This window comes from Stegodyphus dumicola, chromosome 7 (genome assembly GCF_044657685.1).
Source record: "Stegodyphus dumicola isolate Sdum_Otavi_A_Nest chromosome 7, ASM4465768v1".
Taxonomy (NCBI): Eukaryota; Metazoa; Arthropoda; class Arachnida; order Araneae; family Eresidae; genus Stegodyphus; species Stegodyphus dumicola.
The window spans coordinates 122,891,573-122,911,793 of record NC_140774.1 but is presented as its reverse complement, the minus strand read 5'-3'; the positions used below and the strand labels follow the sequence as shown (position 1 = coordinate 122,911,793).

General features: G+C 33.8%; 1 protein-coding gene across 1 annotated transcript in view; it reads right to left on the bottom strand.

The window, feature by feature from the left end:
- LOC118181323 (pyrokinin-1 receptor-like) overlaps positions 1–20,221 on the bottom strand; it is a 259,437-nt gene that overhangs the window by 4,098 nt on the left and 235,118 nt on the right. The gene's annotated exons all lie outside the window — the stretch shown is intronic.

The following is a 20,221-nucleotide window of genomic DNA, read 5'->3' as shown; positions in this document are numbered from 1 at the left end:
TTATTAGTTATATCTTACAAATCTCCAGATATTCATAATTGTTAAAGTGAGTTAACTTTATATACCTGGAATTAAAAACATACTTTTACTAAATAAAATGCCACTACAAATATTCGTATTTTTAGTTGGTTATGTTATACAAATTAAATGTATTTTAAATAGAATAAATTAAAAAAATTTTATTGGAAAAAATAAATAAAAATAAGTGTAAAAAATTAAAAATAAATATATATACAAATAAATAAAGATAAATGATAATTTAATTATGAATTTTATATTAAAAATTTTATATTAAAAATAGATAAAGATAAATGATAAATTACACGTTTATTGCTTTGAAATTGTTCAATTTGTTGTTAAGCTGTAATAAAACTCCAGAAGTATAAATTAATGATATTATATTGCGGTGAAAGACAATGAAAAATAGCTATCTGTCATGTCACGTGGAAGATAATTTGGAAATCTCATGTCTCAGGCAAAAGTAACACCTGCTAGGTCACATAGTTGATAAATGCCAGCGTAAGCTAATGTTACGACTATTCCCCATGGAAGACCATTTCTAACCCAATAAACATCTATTCAGTCTTCCGAAACCATTAAATATAATTTTTATTGTTGCTTTATCATTTTAGTGTTTACTTCTTCAGATTGAGCCTACCTATTTTTCTCTTTCTGAGTTTAGGAAAGACTGACTGAAAGAAGATCATGAAGCCCCCAAATGAGCATAGTGAACTAAGATATGATAATGAAGAGAGGTGTCAAAGTTTTGGCAGCATTCTTAGATCACTTCGAAAGTAAAAATTTTCGAAATGATCTAGGAATACTCCCAAAACTGCAAAGTCTTTAAAAAAGGATCATAAATCATTAACAAGTCTCAATTAAGAGCCTCTTTGAAACTGCAAAAAGCAGCTAACAGAGTAGATGTTAGAAAGAAGTACCTTCTTTATTAAATAACTAAAAAAATTAATATCAAATGCATAAATATAAGACATTAGACTCCCATTAACTGCAATAAAACTGCAAATGCTCATAAAAATTCCCATTTAAATGTATTGTAAACTAAATTCATTTTAATTTTCATGGGTTTAACATATTACTGAAAATCAGAATTGAGCAATTTCTTTTAGCTTCTGAAAATGAAATATTTATGTGAGATCATTCTTGAAATTGATAGCGTTGTTTTCAAAATATGCGCCGTTTAAAAGTTACTCTTTTGCATAATTTTAAATTTTACATTGACGTGTTTTTCTTTCCAGTTGGAAAACACAGATTCAAATTATTAAGAAGTGCGTTTAAATCTATCAATCTGCAAATATTTTTTTTTTGCAATTATAGATTGATTAAATCTGAATATAAATTCTGCTTCGCAGAAAGGCAACATTATACGAACTGACTATGTGCTAAGAAATAGACCTTCTGTTTCATTGAAAGGCAAAACTTGCCAAAGAGGCTGGAATAAATGGCTGGAATGCCCGGTAACGTGACACAACATAGCGTAACGAAAGTATTTGCGCAAAAGTTTTGGAAGGACTCCGCTATGGAGGTTTTATACATCGAACCATTTAGATTTATCGGATTTTTCTAAATACCATTTCGAAAATTACTGAAAAAAAACTTATAAATTGAAGTTTCACACAAAATAGTTGTAAAATTATATGGATGATAAATAGTCGTAACAGTCGTCAAAGAGTCCAGACAGTCCAGTACCGTAACAGTCCAGATATTTTGGAAAGACTTTTCTAACATCAAACATAATTATTCGAATTTTTTTAATATCCTAAAGGATTTTTATCGCAGTAGTCCCTATATCTGTTTATATTCTATAGTACCTGAAAGTATGTAACACCAGATAATATCTCATATATAGCGAATTCTTTTAGGAGCACTGCGTAGAGCAGGTTTACAGGAATGCCGCTTCAATAAATATTGTTTCGATTTTTTACAGCAGATCTTAACGCAGCAAAAGTCGCTGTTAGCTAGCATTATAAGCCAATATCATACTGTGTTAATCTATATCCCTGGAGTCGTTATAAAACGCTACTGTATAATCGCATAGTAAGAGCAATAAATTTTCAATCAATCAGTGATTTTTATCGTAGTAGTCCCTATATCTGTTTATATTCTATAGTACCTGAAAGTATGTAACACCAGATAATATCTCATATATAGCGAATTCTTTTAGGAGCACTGCGTAGAGCAGGTTTACAGGAATGCCGCTTCAATAAATATTGTTTCGATTTTTTACAGCAGATCTTAACGCAGCAAAAGTCGCTGTTAGCTAGCGTTATAAGCCAATATCATACTGTGTTAATCTATATCCCTGGAGTCGTTATAAAACGCTACTGTATAATCGCATAGTAAGAGCAATAAATTTTCGGTAGCTTTTGAATGAAGAGAGTTGATTGAGCAATCAATCAAAACCGCCTGAGCTGCCGTCCCTAAACGATGACAGATTCCGGGTTTTATTGCCCACAGCTTCCTGGTGCGAAATGCGAGGCTCGGGCTCTATGGCCTTGATGATCACTTTATACTTAATCGAGGGAAAGTGCTCGTCTGGTAATTTGATACCCAGCGGATACCCTTGGCCACAAATATTTGTATCTGTTCCAAGCTCTAGGCTAATAAAACACTCCAGGCGCGTGTATGTAGAATATTAAAAGTAGGACTTCTGATGTTATCAAATATATTATCTTATATAAGACTATAGAAAAACTGAATACTGAAATATATCTATGGCAAAAAAGAGAATACATTATTTCTTACGTATAATATGGGGAAAATTGTGCAAAGCATATTTTGCCTCTCTGGCTAATTAACTGTCCGTTAATTACGAAGTTTAGACTGATTTTCTCTCTTTCTGCTTGCCGATGCTGTACCGTCTGTAGAGTCGGCTCTCGAAGAAGGGTTAAATATTTACTGGAAAGCAACTGAGAAACATGTTACTACATCAGAACAATTACAATATTTATTTCATACTATTTAAACTACGTGTCTCTATGTCAGTATTAAATGTCTCTATGTGTGTCTCTGTATTAGTATAGAATTAGTATTTATTGATCTTAAAAAATGAATAAAAAAGGATTTTTTGTTTATGACTATGCATGACTTGCTCTAATTGAGGAACATAACAAGGGAACGTGAACCTAAAATGGATGCTGTGGATGCGATGATTTAATATAAACACTCTGAGTATGGACTCTGCGGGATAGTTTTATAAAATCTTATAAAAACTGTGACCTTCCTTTTGTTGTAAAGATTCAAGTGTGCAACATTTCATCGAGATCTGTAAAAAAGTGTAAATTTGTATCAATGATGCATAATAGACGCTCTCTTTTATATGTACATTATGCTTTATATGTATTATATTCCTTTATATGGATATAAATCAGCTGTTGTAATTTCAGGGGTCAAGATATAAATTAATGATAAATGAAATGAATCAGTGTTTGTTGCTTTTTAAATTCTTTTAAATTACTTAGTTTGTTAACTAACAACAGATTAAATTTGAAAGAAAAATTAAACACCGTACTCTTTGCTGAATGATAGAACACTGCTGCATGGAAGATAAAAATGTTTTAATTCGGGCTGTGGTAACATATCTCTTTTACAACAGTGAGTTCGTACATTAAATACATAAATATACTGTGAATGACAAAAGACTTCTTTTATATCACCAAGTTTTTTGAATAATTTTGAAACATAAATATCTTTGCAGAGTGGCAACTGAAAGCTTTGCAGATGCCTGATGATATTTATCTTTACCACTTTATCTGATAGGTGTTTACCTTTTATGAAAAAAAAATTTAATAGGTTTCCTTTTTGTAATACCATATTAAATAATAAATTAAATAAATTAAAAATATTTACAAAAGAAATTTTGCAGTAAACATTACGATTAATCAAAAATTTTTATTTATTTATTTAAACATTTCATAAGAAAAATAAATAAGAAAATAAATCTAATATGGTAAACATAAAATAAGAAAAAATATCCCTAGCAAATTACTACTTTAATTAGCAGCAACTCTTTAAATTTCCTCATTAGATTCTTTTTATGTCCCTCTCCTAGCAACGCATCAAATTTTCTCTCAACTTCGTCATTTCTAGATCAATCTATACATATGACTTAATAAGGCTGATTCTTCAGTATAGATTCCTGGCACCAACTCCTCTATTCTTCGAAGACTAGAGGATGTTCCTGCGGCTGTTCTGGATACTTTCGGTCTTATTTGACTCCTCTGCACTGAATCCTCGCACAAGACAGCAACAACAATAATTCTGATGACGTAACTAATTCGGAACCTAGACAAAATCTTTAAAGTAACTAATTCGGAACATGAACTCGAAGTTTCCAGAACTGAAACCTTTTTATTGGTGAGCTTCCATACAGGATAACTGCACATTTATCTTCTCCTTCTATTCTCATTAAGACGCCGCCTGGCTACTCTCTTCTTATCGCAACAGCTTTAGAAATGTAAATGCATTTTAAGAGGCCCGATTAGAGTGTCGAGTAAATTGTGGATGCAAATGTGAATTGAAATAAATATGAATATTTAATATACCTCGACTGAAAAGTTTACTGTTCATTAAGGATTCAACATTCTACATTCTAAGCCATTAATACTGCAAAATCTTCTTCATTACAATGTGTGATTGTATCATTGCACACACACGCGCATATATATATATACATATACTCAAGAACATAAATTAAGAAAATGCTAAATAAAGGACAACTAATTTATTTTTCCAACATTTTCAGATATGTTGATGGCATCTTAGCAATTAATAATATTGGGAAACTCGAGACAACTAATATCTATCCTTCTTGCCTAAAATTTAATAGACCTAACTTTCTGCAAAAAAAATATCAGTTACTTAGATTTACAAATACTAGATTACAAAAAACTAAAAATATATGATAAAAGAACAGAATATAATTTTAATACCATCAAACGTATTAACTGGCATTCGAGTATCACCAAAACAGCAATACTTAATACTATTCCCACTCAATTAAAATGTTTGCAATGTGTTAGTTTTTTTCAAGAAGTTCGACTTTTAATAAATCTTGTTATACAAAATAGAACTTTCAAATTTAAAATTTTCCAAACATTAAAACAAGAAGAAATAAACTGTAATGTTTAAATTACCCGTTGAAAGTTGTATGATCATTTTACCCTCAACCGAGGGTCGAATAAAGTAGAATGGCCATTATTAGTAATTTAATGTTCATATGTAATTAATATTTTGTAAAATGTAACCTCTAGTTGTGCTTAGTGTATATTGCGTTTATATACACATTTTATTCTCGTTATTATAGATGCAACTATTCTTAACATAAACATTTAGTTCTTATATATCTTTGACTATATAGACAGAGAGAGAGTTTTCAGTTTTTATATTTTAAATATTGTTAAATTTTCCTCTTAAATGATTTTTAGCCTATAATTTTTCACACTGTGTATCTGGTTTCGAATTTCCATAGGAACTATTGGCTTAGTAGCCTTTTACTTCTGTTTTCAAGTTTCGATTTTGTAGGAGCTTGGTTTCATATTTAATTTTCCTCCATTTGATTTGCCTTTTTGACAATCTCTTCTCAATCTAAATTAAAAAAAAAAGTTATGAAATTAGTTTCAATGATTTTTTATTTACAAAATTTGGGCAATTTTGCCTTTTGTTATAGTTTTAAATTCTATATTTGACTTTCTCAAGATTATTTGTTCAATACACCATTTGCTTTTCCAACTTACTAATTTCTTTTTAATTTTCAAGGTTTTAAATTACTTACGTTTCTTGTATTGAAAAATTTTTTACTTTTAATTTCTTTTTTTGCATATTGTGTAACTAATTTCTATTCAGTCGGAGTAGGTAACATCTTGACAAACTTATTCAATTTATGATTTAATTGATTAATTTATGATTAATTTAACTCAGTTTATGATTGAAAAAATTAGTTTTTTAAAACCTTTTATTTTGTACTGATTCGTTCCCATTTAATAATTTTATAAATTACTTCATTTGAATTTCATATTTTGAAATTTTGCTTTTCATCAGAAATGTGAGTCTGTTGAAAATTATTTTGGCAGCTTCTTGAAAAAAAAAAAAAAACTAAAAGACTTCAATTGCTATTTAATATTGCATGGAAGTTTGCTTTATTTTTTATTTATTTAGTTTTAGCTCAGATTTGGTTAATAGGTTTCTAAAATATGCTGTATTATATTGTGTTTTCTTATTAGCAAGTTTATCACGATAAAAAGATATTAATTTTGCGTAATTATCTCTTTATATTCTCTCTCTTATGTTCATTGTTTATTTAATTTAGTAACATTTTAAACGACGTTACTAAGAATTGTCAATTTTAATTATCTCTAAACCTGCCTCAAAACCCGATATACTTATACGTATATTAATTGAATTTGGAACAACCTTATATTTTTTTCAGTATTCATTTACAAAAGCTTGATTATGCACTGCAGTGCTGTAGATTGTTATAAGTTAAATATTTCTGTCTTACTTAGGCAATCATTCATAGAGTAAAATACATTTTACCACTGTCAGATCAGTTAGGATCGCAATAACCGAATTCGATTCTACGTTAATTTTTTAACGAAAACTTTGATTTTTATTATGAGTGGGAGGGAAAAGAATTTTTCAGTAAACAACTGGTTTCATTAGCAATTCATAAGCTTCCGTACCCTTTAGAAGTCAAAGAAGACATCCGCTTGATCAATTATGGACTACATTAACACATTACCGGATTAATTAGATAATTAATTATGCTAAAGCATGCTAGAGTTGCCTACTTTTGGACAGGATATCTTGTTTGGAAACTTTTATAAAGAGAAGCTGACTACATTTGAATTACATTCAGTAGAAATCTCTACACTATGCGTTAGTTGTTAAAATAGCCGGTTAATTCTTCCATAATTTATGAAAATATATCCGATAATATTTGCCGTCATTATTAACAAGGTTTTATTTGAAGTTAAAATTTCATACGGAAGAAATGTCTTCATAAACACTTATTAAGATAGAATTTTCGCATCATGAAAGCAGCACTCTTCTCACCCCTCAAAGATTTGCCTAACTGCAGTTGTCGATTTCGAGATAGCAGTTATGAGTAAATAACATAATGTGCATTTTTTTTAATTGTAGTTTTAATACATTATGTCTTTTTAATCTAGTCCGTGATGGCAAATGAAACGTATATTTAATAGAATATTTATCATTACTGGCAGACAGAAAGTTCCAGCATTCCAGGTTGAAGTGCTATATTAATTATTTATAGCAATGATTTATCACTTTGAGATATGGAACAGGTAACAGAATTGCGGAAAATATAAATTTTTTTGCTCTAAAAATAGCGCTATGGATGAGAAAACATAATAAAGAAGTTCTTTACGTGTTATCTATCAAGTTAGGTTTATGTGCCGAAATAAAAGAAAATCTTCAGTGTTGTAGTCTGCTTTTGAAAAGAAATGTTTCTACTCACATTTCATGATTTTAATCCGTTTTACAGACAGTAACAGTTATTTCATTTTATCATTTTTGTCATTTTATCATTTTCTTTCATTATTTTACACTTTCATTTCTAAAATATATAGCTTACAGCAATTGCAGTAAATCTTGTTATTATGCGATGGTTCGTTATTGTGGTTTTTAATATTATGCGGGCGTTGCTTGAAATCCCATAATGTCCCTAATAAAAAAACAGGAATTTTTAAAGAATCCAATCTCTTCTTTTGAATTAATGATATTTTGAAACTCTTTTGACTACTACTCTTTGGCAAAAAGTAATTGCAACTTCAGTTTAAATATTGTGTGAATTCTGTTTTATTTAGTATTATTTTATTTTTATTTCAGTTTTGATTTACAAGTTTTTACAATATATTATATTATCTTACCTTTTCCCACTCAATATCTATAGACTCAAAAACTGGATTCGTTTAAAACCATAAACTAATCCACCAAAAACATTTAAATTAATTGCAGATTACAATATCTAAATTACAAATGAAAATTTCGAAAATGTAAAAAAAATATTTATGTACAGTGAAGTGCAAAAGAAGATTTGCACATACGAAAAGCCAATGTTTTAGTAAAACTGTCTACACCCAATATTTTCTACATTTATCAATACTTATGTAAAGACGCGTCTAAGATCTTGAGACATGTCACAGTTATTCGGAGGTCAAAACGAAGTTTGGAGTTCCACATATGACTATTTCAAGAACGTAGTGTAGCTACATATTCGGTAAAAACCTTGAATTAATGACACCTTTGGAGTTACAAAAAGGCCCTGGATATACAGAATCAGTTCAGAGGATAACTATGCATAAATGCAAGCTTTATTGAAATTGAATTTTGGAGTTTTAACAAGCATTATCGTAAGGATCATGGAACATTCCCATTACGATATGGGCTTCAGAGACTGCCAACTAAATCCTTCGTAATGCACGTACGTCGTGAAGATATGTAACTTTTTTGACTTGGCAGTATGGACACTGAACAACTGAGCACTAGAAATAAATAACCTAATCTAACGCATTTTCAATAAATTCATCCATATCATATGTCAATCACAAAATATGCAGGCTGCGTAGTTCAGAAATTGTATAGGGTTTATTTGCTGATTTTTAATGGAACTTCTGATTATAGCTACCATTAGCTTTGGACAGAGGAAAGCTATGGCCATCTTTTATGATGGATAATATCCGATAATAATAACCTTCATTCAATCTAACAAAATAATGTGCAGGCATAAGGCCAAATTGGAGTTAAAGTAACATTTATCTGAGCTTGGAGTCGTGCTGTTGCCACAGATCTCTATGTCAGTTAACATATCTTTTATCTTGCAACGCGCTGTGGAACACAGAAATCCTGCACTTCTGAATGCAATATATGGCCCGCTGTATAGAAAATATAGTTTTTTTTTTTGCCTATGGAATACTCCAGCTATCTTCCAAGTTTCTGTCGTTCTACACTTTCTTGAAGAACTTACTAAATATTAGGCTTATGTAAAGTGTTTTGACACTTCAGAATGTATAACATTTGCAGCAACTAATAAATGCACACGATACCATTATATATTAGGGTAAAGTGAAAAAAAGAATTTTTTTAAAAATTTTATTATTTCCTGATCCAACAAATGGTTCACTTCGATGAAAAAACGCATTAAAAATTGCAGCTCAATCGCTTGTCGTCTTCAGGTTCCACATGAAGTAAATAAAAAGAATCAATGTTAAAGAAAGTTACGGAAAACATCAAACTATTTTTAATGATTTGCTTTACAAATTGTTTGTTTGCCTACCGAATATATGGTTGTAATTGGTAAAAAAAATGTCAGTAAAATGTTTCAGCTTAATAACTCGTCATCTTCAGGTTCCACGCTCTTTCTTAATTTTATCAACCTCTGTGTAAGATTTTGGTATTCTTTTCACGCTTTCGTACTTTTGATTGCAGTTTCTTATAAGAGTAATAATTTTTTGTTACCTAAGGTATAGAGAACTAAAGAAATTCAGCTTGGTGCCGAACTTACTTCGTTCCGAGACTTGATTCGACTGCTTATGAATCCATCCTTAGCTTCTGCACCATATGTTGCCAATGAAGCTTCTGTCACCAGTCTCATATGCGTCTCTACCTCTTGAGAATGGCAACGGAGCTTTCCTATTTCAAAGTGAAAACCAACTCTAATCAATCTTCCGTCTTCGTCGCTGAGGTTCAAAGTAGCCAGTGGTTCCAAGGGACTGTCCCAGCAAATTTTCTCAAAATACTCCTCTGCTTTGAAATCCAATTTAGGAAGCAAAAAAATCATATTTTCCGCTTCCAATCAGTTGTTCTCGCTGCCAATATTCTTCTCAGGCGAAGTTCACGAATATGTGCTCGTTCATCTTCCATCATCGCCAACAGGATATTTTCAGAGTGAACAAAGTAACAGTTCCTCTGAATAACTTCGTGGACGATTACCTTAAAATTTTCTGGCAAGAATGAACTTTTCTTAATAATTCAGTGATAGAAATATCAAAGAGGTATTTTTGGTTAGTACTGAGGTCTTTATTGTCAATTTTGCGCAGATCAACTAGAATAGGCACATAAGCTATCATAGGAAGGCTTTACATGTTTTGAAGGATTGTCCTATTGTTCCAGAAAACTGTATTTCCATCAATCTCCTGGAACAGATGATGAAGTGACAGTTCAGTGGTGTGCAACAAGCATACATACCAATGAAGTTTATGACCACCAAAGATCTCAAGACGTCTATTTACGCCATTTTTCTTCCCAGTGTTGACTGTCGTTCCCTCACTTCCAACAGTAACCAGTTTGAAAAGTTCAATCCTTTTCTGTGTAACAATGTTGCCGATGCTTTGTGCAATATCGTTTTCGTGGTTTTTCCCATGTGTAACGTGTATACGAGCCAGTTTCCCTTAGAAAGTCCTCCACGAAGGCATCCTTCTCCTTAGGCATATAGCCCTAGCGTGCTTTGCCATTCTTAAATAAACCCAAACCAGATCTTGATGTACAGAGGATGCAACGACAGCAACTTACCTATCCGATACTCCCGTTCTATGACAAGCAACAGTTAAATTTGGCAAAGGTATTTGCATTTGGCCTGTCTTGGAAGTTGAGGGAATTTGAGAACTAGTTGCTTTCGGACGTTTGGCTTCTTGACTAACGGAACCATATCGTCATCATCGTCAAGTATGTCTTCTATATTAGACATTAAGACAGCATTTGCTTCCAAGTGTGTAATCGTCATAGACAAACACGCATTATCTTTATATGCCCTTGCTTTAGATTCCTGATTTTTCGTTCTTTATTGCCTTATACGTTGCAATTTTAGGCTTTCAGAAACATCAATTGATCCAATGGCCAATTTTCTTTCGTGACGTTAGTCTGTTAAGAAATTTCGCTCTATGCTTGGAATCTTCACTTAACATTTACAGTGTTCATAATTCAAATATTTGCAGAAAAATATGCAGAAATATCAACCAAAGTACTGTTTGCATGATCAACGAAATCTTTTCAATTTTTTTCAGCCCTTTTCTAAGATTTTGGTATTATTTTTACATTTTTATACTTTTCATTGTAAATTCTAATAAGAAGAATCATTTCTTGTTCATTTATCTGAGGTATGAAGTTTTTCTTCCAAATTCTTGAAATGCCACAGGAAACAATTTCGGTAATGTCCCTGACTGGCGGGTCTTTCTTGTTACCTTTCCACAATAACTCACTTCTGACCCAAAAGAAATGCTTCATTACATAAGCATATATAGCTATAACTGTCTCTTAAAGATGTATTCGAGTTTCAAAATATTACAAAAAGATGCACTTTTAGTTGACGTTATCTTAGTCCAACATAAACAATGACTGAACAACCAACAGTGCCGTAGCTAAAGTGGGGCAAGTGAGGATATCTGTCCCCGGGCGCAGCATCCAGGGGCGCTGATATTACGAAATTTTAGAATGAAACATTTTTCACACAAAAAGGGACACAAGATCTTCAGTTGCCCCCGTACTCTGAAAACCCTAGCTACGCCTCTGATGAACAACTAATTAAGAATAAAAAGTCGTTGAAAGATCATGGAAGCCACGTTGATTGCTTACCCCAAGCAAGAACCAATAATTAGATTAGAACCCGTTCTGCTATCTGGTAGCTTACTTTTGCATGAAATTTGATATTTTGGTGTCGGAAGCAATTTCTCGCTCTAATAATAATAGCGTTTTTGACAAAGCAATTCATGAAAAAAGCTTAAAAGCAAAAAGTCAGAACAGATATTCACTTGAGGTGTGGAATCTCAAAATGTCAATATTTTGGGCTTCAATTTGAACACAATTTGTTCTAAACCATTTGGAACCATATAATGACTCAGGTAGTACTAATTAAAAAAATTCGGTCCACCTTATTGTACATCACATAATTTTGATTTTTATGAGGGAACACGATATATAGTGGCATACGCTTAACTTTTGTTTACTATATACTGAATTCTGTAAATTTGTGTTTAATTAACTATCTTTTAATAACATATTTTAATTTAATTAATTTAAGTACTCATAAAGACGATTTAGAAAGCTCATATTTAACTACAAATGTGTGTATTTATTTAATTTGATATATTGTGTTTTCTTCGAGAAACTCTTCATTTTCATAATCACGCGTTTAGCTTTAAAACTCGGGTTTCAATTTTGACATGAACAGCTGAGTTTTAATGAGAGCACTATCGTTAGAGAGAAGAGCAAAAAGGTCGCGCAGGAAGTCTCATATTGCAGTTTCACTCAAAAAATATGTCAGCCCAAGACGAGGAAGAAGGATTGCTAAGTTTATTTTATATCAAATATCAGTTGAAATGGGAAGTTATTTTGGCTGCTTAAAATCGTGAACTTCTAACTCCAGTTTTTTTTTTTTTTGTTGTTGTTGTTGTCTGCTTTTAAGAGTTAAACTGCAATGAGTAGTTTTAGAACTCTGTCATTGAAAGAAATCGGGGGTAGAATCACAGAAAGAAATCGATTACCAAAAGACATTCAAGATTGCTCAAAGAAAAAGAGCAGGAAGTAAAAGATTCAACAGCCATGCTCGCATTAGCAGGCTTCATTATATAAATAACTACTGCTATCAGAATAATAATAGTAAACGTTTTTTAATAATAAACTAAATATCTTGAGATTTTTTCCTCTCTTAACTTCCTTACTTTAATTGCCATACATGACCACTATAATTAAAAACGTACGCATATACATTAACTGTGCGAATTGTAAGATATACATACAAAGAATTCCTAGACCCATAAGTAACTGAGTGGAAAATGTAGCTGAACACCGACAGTTCGACCCGGTTTCGAATCCCGGTGAACGCGTAACCGCATGGCATTTTCATGCTTTTCCTCAAGTGTAAACGTGAATATGAACCAATTTCCGTTAGGATGTGTTAAAAATCATCTTAGTGAGATCATCCTTACCGTAATTGTTTAAACAAACTCACAAATAATTCAAAGTTGTAGTAATTGATTAAACCAAATGCACAAATGATTCACAATTGTATATATTGTGTACACATACTCAGCATGATTTGATTCAAGTTTAAAGTATTATTGGAACCAACAAAATAATCAGTTAAATCGGGATTATTCATTAAGTCTGGAGGCATTAAAATTGACTTATAAATCCAGAATGAAAAGAGAAATTACAGTTGTAAGGTTTATAACGTTGCGCGCCTCCAACTTGCACGCAACCAAGGGGTGACTGTGAAAACAGTATAACACACAGAGTCTTCTAAAGGGTTTAAGTCCCTTTTTATTCAACGTAATAAATTACAATTGCGTCCTCTTGACGCTTACAGACGGTGCCAACTCGGCAGTCAAATAAAAATAATAACCTGAAAAGAAACAAAAGACAAGACTCTAACTACGAGGCTCTCTAAAATAACTAACTCACCGCGTTTTACAATACCGCTGCTAATTCAGCAGACTTGAAGCTCACTGGAACGATTACCACTACTTCCCGCCAAGCACATAGGCCGAAACGCGGGGTTCTTCAATTCTCGCTAACTACCTCCGCGCTCGTGCAGTAAGAATATCACTCCGAACTCGTTTCCTTCTATTTTAAATCAGAATATTCCGCTGATAATTTGAATCCTTGCGCGTTCTACTCAAATTTACATATTCTGGCATTGGCAGTTCCAGGGGAAAGTAAGGCTTGGAAGGAAAGATAGTTTAAACTTAAAATAAATGTTAGTTAAAATAAATATAAACCCTACATTTGCCGCTTCCAGAATTTGGAAAACTTGGAAGCAGGTCCTACAAACGACCTGTTGTAAGTTTCTCTAATTCTGAACTAACTGGCGAGAACCTCGTTTACACAAAAAAATATCTTATGTAACAATTTGTATACTAAAATTCTGTTGCTCGTTATAAAGCTCTCTTCTTACAGCAACTTTTCCTGGACTTCATCAATCAATCTTGGTCTTTCCTTCCAGCATCTGGAAGAAATAAGTATCAGTATCTTTCTACATACATTATAATTTACACTTTCTTGACACAATAATTTTTTGTTTTTAAACAATTCGTTTTTCTTAGTTATTGCTTACTTCACATTCATTCAATTTTTCAAGCATTAATTTAACTTTACCCTGGCTCTCCACCGTGTGTGGTGTCAAACGGGAATATTCGTGTTTTAGTCTTACAACACTTCCCCTAACCACCATGATTTGTTAGAATTCAACGACCAAATAGACACACCTTACTCGACATTCTACAACTCAATGCGCTACTTTAATAGTCTTAAAAATTCAAATGTAGGTGGAGAACCCTACAAAACACATTCATTCTAACTTCCCCCTCATTCATCTTTAAACATGCAGGCTTTCGCTCTAAAGCATGACTTTATCTACAATTTACTACTTAAATTTTGACTTCATTGCTTTTAAGCATTCACTTTTAGCATCTACAATTTTATGCTTCTAGACTAAATTCTACTTTTACATAACATTCAAGTATTTACATACATTTACAAAATTTTAATACATATGCTTTTTACAATTTACCATAAAATGAATAAGAGAAAATAAATTTTTACTTTACTCATTCTTCGCCAAGCTGGCGGCACTGAAAGTAAAATTCTTATTAATACAAGAATACGAAGTTATTTTTATCTTCGGCCAAATTTTGGCTTTAACATAACAGAATTAGTCTTTCGACCAACAGAAAATGCTTGTTTTTAGCTTTTACACTTAAAGAAAATAATACTTTTGCCTTAGCTAAATAAAGTAAAACAAAACTAAGTCTCAACCGAGACATATTGACTTTCGTCAAAACATAGAACTTCGTACTTATGCATAACATTTCGGAACAAAAGAGAAAAAAAAAATATAGAAGGTTTTAACTTATCTTTGAGTTTTCGATGCTTAAAACTCCGTCATTCGTTTTCGGCAGAATTGGTCCCAAGTTAGAGGTTTCATGGATGTTAATCTTCTCCTTACTGCCCTCCGAGTGTCGTCCACCTGACTTTTTCTTTTGCGTCCTCTACATGCTGGCCTCTTGGCGGAGTAATCGTCTGGTTGTTGGCCTTTCCGTTTCTCCCTGGGACGGCTGGTCTTGACGTCCTTCGGTCTGGAGTCCTTGAATTTCTTCTGTTCCTCGTATTTTTGTGCCTCCTGTTGGCGTTTCAGTTTCCGGAACGGCGGCCTTGCTGGCACCTGACTCTGTGGCCGTGTGCGCGTTCTCCTTGATGTGTAATTTCTCCTGCTATCCTTTGTAGGTGGTGTTTTTCTCTTTACCACGGTTTCTTTACCCGGTGCATCTGTATTTTTGTTTTTCTTAAACGCTGGAGTTTGAAAATTATTTTTTCTTTTTGATACCGACGTCCGGGTTGTAGAAGTGCTAGGTCTCTCTTCAGTTCTCTGTTTCTTGGGTGGTGGAATAGTTGTTGTAGTCTCTGGATCTTCTACTTCGTTTAGACTTGAGTCCTGCAAGAAACTTTTAAGGATTTCAAAATCATTTGGATTATAGTATTTTTTCACCTGGTCGGGACTTGCTTTACAGATGTACAGATACTGGTCGGGACTTGCTCTCGTTCTTAAGATATAAGACTACTCCTTTGATTTCCTGAATTACATAGGGTCCTTCAAACTTTGGAGCTAGCTTTGCCATAAAATTGTCTGGGGCACTTAATAAAGAAAATTTCCGCTTCAATACTTTATCCCCAACTTTAAAATCTGCTTCACGGCGTTTTCTATCGTAATATAGTTATAGTTTCTGCCTATTTCTTGCCGTATCCGAGGTTTTAAGTGCCTGATCAATTAGCTTTTGCACATCTTTTTGTTTAAACTCCTGCTCTCTTTGTTGCACAAAGAATAATTTGTCTAAAGGCGTAATTAATTTTCGGCCTAAGAATAATTCTGCTGGAGTTTTTCCCGTAGTATCATGATGTGCCGTTCTTAAAGCATAAGCTAATTCATTTATGTAGCCATCCCAGCGCTTGTGATGTGTGCTAACGTAACTGCGAATTATTTTTACTATGTTTTTATTAACTCTTTCTGCTATGTTAGCCTGTGGTCTATACGGAACCATTTTGATATGGCGTATGCCAAGTCCATTGCATATGTTTTCAAATATTTGACTAATGAATTGTTTTCCGTTATCGCTAGTGCACCGTATTTTAAAATGTATCTGTGTAAGAATGCATCTGCGACTGTTTTGGCTGAGGCGCGTTTAAGTGGAACAATTTCTATCCATTTTGAAAAATGATCTACTATTACTAAAAGAAAACGATTTTTATTTAACTCGCTCTGGGGGAAGGGACCAAGGAGATCTATGCCTAAAATTTCATTCGGAAATGTAGCGCGAATGCTATTTAAGTACCCGGCCGGGCTGTAATTAATATCATTTATTAACTGACATTGACTGCAGGACCTGACATACGCCGTTACTATTTTGTATAATTGCGGGAAATATACCGCCTCGCGTACCCTTTTTAAAGTCTTTCTGACCCCGAGGTGGCCGGCTGTTTTTGCTTCGTGCAACTCCTTCAAAATGCTTAATCGAAGCGAGGCTGGGATGACTGGCTTATACTCAAGATTTTCGTTTGTTGTTTTCGTATAGAATAATAAATTATCTATTATTTCATAGTTTTTTGTTCTATTTCTTATCGCATCGATATCTGTATGCTCAAAGCTTTCGGGGTCTTTCAAATACGCATAGATATTTCCAAATTCAGGATCAGCTTTCAGTTCAGTAATAACCGTATCTCTAGAATCTAAAATTTTTGAAGTCAACACAGCGCATTTAAGTTCATTTCCTTCGTCGTCCAGTTTTATACGAGAAAGTGCGTCAGCTACATTGTTTTCCTTACCCGGTTTATATTTTATTGTGATATTATATTCTTGGAGTTTTAAAGCCCATCTTATTAACCTGGGCGTTAGGTTTTTCCCCGAGTAAAGTCTACCAACAGCCGCATGATCCGAAAAGACTGTTACTGGCGATTTGCCGAAATAAACTCGAAATTTGTGTACAGCCATTAATACGGCTAATGTTTCTCTTTCTGTAGCTGTATAATTCCTTTGTGTCTGATTCAATGTTTTACTAAAAAATGCCAGCGGATGGTTATTTTGCATAAGAATGGCACCCACCGCATAGTCTGACGCATCTGCTGCAATTTCCAGGTTTTCGTCCCCCTCCGGGAATTTTAAAACAGGGGCATTAATAAGCCCTTCTTTTAATCTTTCAAAAGCTGTGTTAGCTTCCGCTGTCCACGTAAATTTAGCCCTTTTTCTTTTGATTACTAAGAGTGGTTCAACAATATTAGCGAAATCTTTTATAAAAGATCGATAGTAAGAACATAATCCAAGGAAAGATGAAAGTTTCTTGGCGGTGTTGGGCGGTGGGAAATTCTTAATAGCTTTTATTTTTTAATCTTGCGTTTCTATACCCTTTTGCGAAATTTTATAACCGAGATATTTAAGTTCCTTAGTTGCGAACTTGCATTTTGAGGCGTTAATTGTAAGACCGGCCTCTTTTAATAATTTAAAAACTTGTTCGAGGTCATTAATGTGTTGTTCCAACGTACTACTCGTTATAATTATATCATCTAGATAAATTAAAGTTGATTTTCCTAGGACAGGCTTTAGAACAATGTCCATAGCTCTCTGGAATGTTGATGGGGCCCCACACAACCCAAAGGGCATGCGTAAAAATGCATAAGTGCCCGATTTTGTTATAAACGCGGTTTTATGTATATCTTCGGGTCTCATAGCTATTTGATAGTAGCCAGACGTTAAGTCCAAAGTAGACATATATCTTGTCGCTTTGATCTGTCTAATGATCTCGTCTATAACCGGCAAAGGGTAAACTGGAAATTTGGTAATACTATTTAGTTTTCTGTAATCAATAGCAAACCTCCAAGCCCTTTTATCCGAAGGAGGAAACTCGTTCTTTTTCCTACATAGTACGACTGGACTCGCGTACTCACTATTTATGGGCGTTATTATTTTATTCTTTAACATCTCCTGAATATGTTCTTCGATGATTAAGTCTTTTTGTTTGTCATAACGGTATGGCTTAGTCCTACAAGGTTTCTCGGCATTTAATTGAATCTTGTGCGTCACGATTTGGCAGTTTCCTGGTTTTTCTGAAAACAAATGAGAAAAATTGCTCACCACTTGCTGTATTGCTTGCCTTTCATGGTCATTCAGATAGCTAAGGTCCACTTGCGGTGTCTCCACAGGTTCCACCACCCTCTGGTCCATCTCCAACACCACGGAACTATCTTGAAAATTTAATTTGGCCCTCGCGGCCCTTAAAAAGTCCATACCTAAAATAAGAGAGTGTTGCAGATCCTTCACCACAAAAATTAATACTTTGAGACTTTCCTCTTTTACCTGTAAGTTTAATGATAATTTCCCGATGCAGTGACATGTTTTTCCTTGCGCCGCTATAATTTCCGTATTTTTGGTATTAAATAATTGTACCCTATAAAAATTCTTTTTGAAGAAATTTTCACTCATAAAATTTCCTTCTGCTCCTGTATCGATGAGGGCTTCTACTGGTACATCGCCAACCAGGACTTGTATAATTGGTAGCTGTGAGTTTTTTACGATGACCGTATTTAAATGTCTATTTGAGGGTTTTTTTTAAAACTTCCGGGGTCTGGACCCTCCCTTTCACAGGCCCCTCTACTCGTTTAAAGCTTTCCTTTCAATCTGTGCCTTCTGGGTACGCGTATGTTTATTTTAGAATTTTCTTTTTGGGTCTTGACCTTCGAGTTTCGATGAGTTAGCTTGATAGCTCTTTCCCCCATAAGAGCGATTTCCATTTCTGGTTTCCTCATTTGAAGATTTCCTTCGGGTACTTTGAGAATACGTTGCCCCTCTAGTTTTTCCGCTATTCTGCGATTTTGAAACTTCACCTCCAATTCGAAGAGCTCCTGCAATGTGCTTGGGTTTCTAATTTCAAAGTAGTCTTGAACAGCGGGTAACAATCTTGGTAAGATTATTTCAATAATCTCCGCATCGGGTTTCTTCCCATACAGCATATCCGTCAGCTTAATTTTTCGTAGAATAAAGTCCGTCAATTCTGCTATATCCCGTTGATAGAAACTATATAGTTCGGCTTCCAGCCGTGCGCGATCTTTCACTATGGGAAGGCCTTTACTAACGATTTTTTGAAATTTTCAAATGTATATGTCTGGCTTCCAAATTCCCCTAATAAAAATTTGCCTATATTTTTCCACCATAACGCGGCCTGTCCTCTTAGTGCGGATGTGGCGATGGCAACATTTTGTCTTTCAGGAACAGGGTAGAGCTGAAAGTGGTTTTCTAGACCTTCTAGAAATACCGCCACCGAATTTTTTCCGTCGAAATGGACGTTTGGCTTGATTGACGCTCTCAAAGTCTGGACCAGGTATCCAAATTCTTCCAATTGGCTTGTCATTTCTTGGTGTTGTCCAGCGGTTTCCATCCAATTTTCGGCCATTTTAGTTCGATAAGTGTTCGGGCGCCAATGTAGCGTTGCGCGCCTCCAACTTGCAACCAAGAGGTGACTGTGAAAACTGGATAAAAGACAGAGTCTTGTTAAGGGTTTAAGTCCCTTTTTATTCAACGTAATAAATTACAAGTGCGTGCTCTTGACGCTCACAAACTGCGCCAACTCGGCGGTCAAATAAAAATAATAATCTGAAAAGAAACTAAAGATAAGACTCTAACTACGAGGCTCTCTAAAAGTAACTAACTCACCGCGTTTTACAATACCGCTGCTAATTCAGCAAACTTGAAGATCACTTGAACGATTAACACTACTTCCAGGCAAGCACACAGGCCGAAACGCGGGGTTCTTCAATTTCTGGCCAACTACCTCCGCGCTCGTGAAGTAAGAATATCACACCTCGAACTCGTTTCCTTTCTATTTAAATCAGAATACTTTCGCTGATAATTTGAATCCTTGCGCGTTCTACTAAAATTTACATACTCTGGCATTGGCAGTTCCAGAGGAAAGTAAGGCTTGACAGGAAAGATAGTTTAAACTTAAAATAAAAGTTAGTTAAAATAAATATAAACCCTACAGGTTAATATTTAAATTAACCAGTTAATTGTAATATCAGCTTTACTCTTATAACTTCTCATTTCCGTTTCCTCGAAAGAATGTAAATGAGATAGCCAGTATTTTAACTAAGTTTATTGGAGTTTTAAGACACGGCGTGTTTCTGGCTGCGCGTGCACGCCACCTTTTAG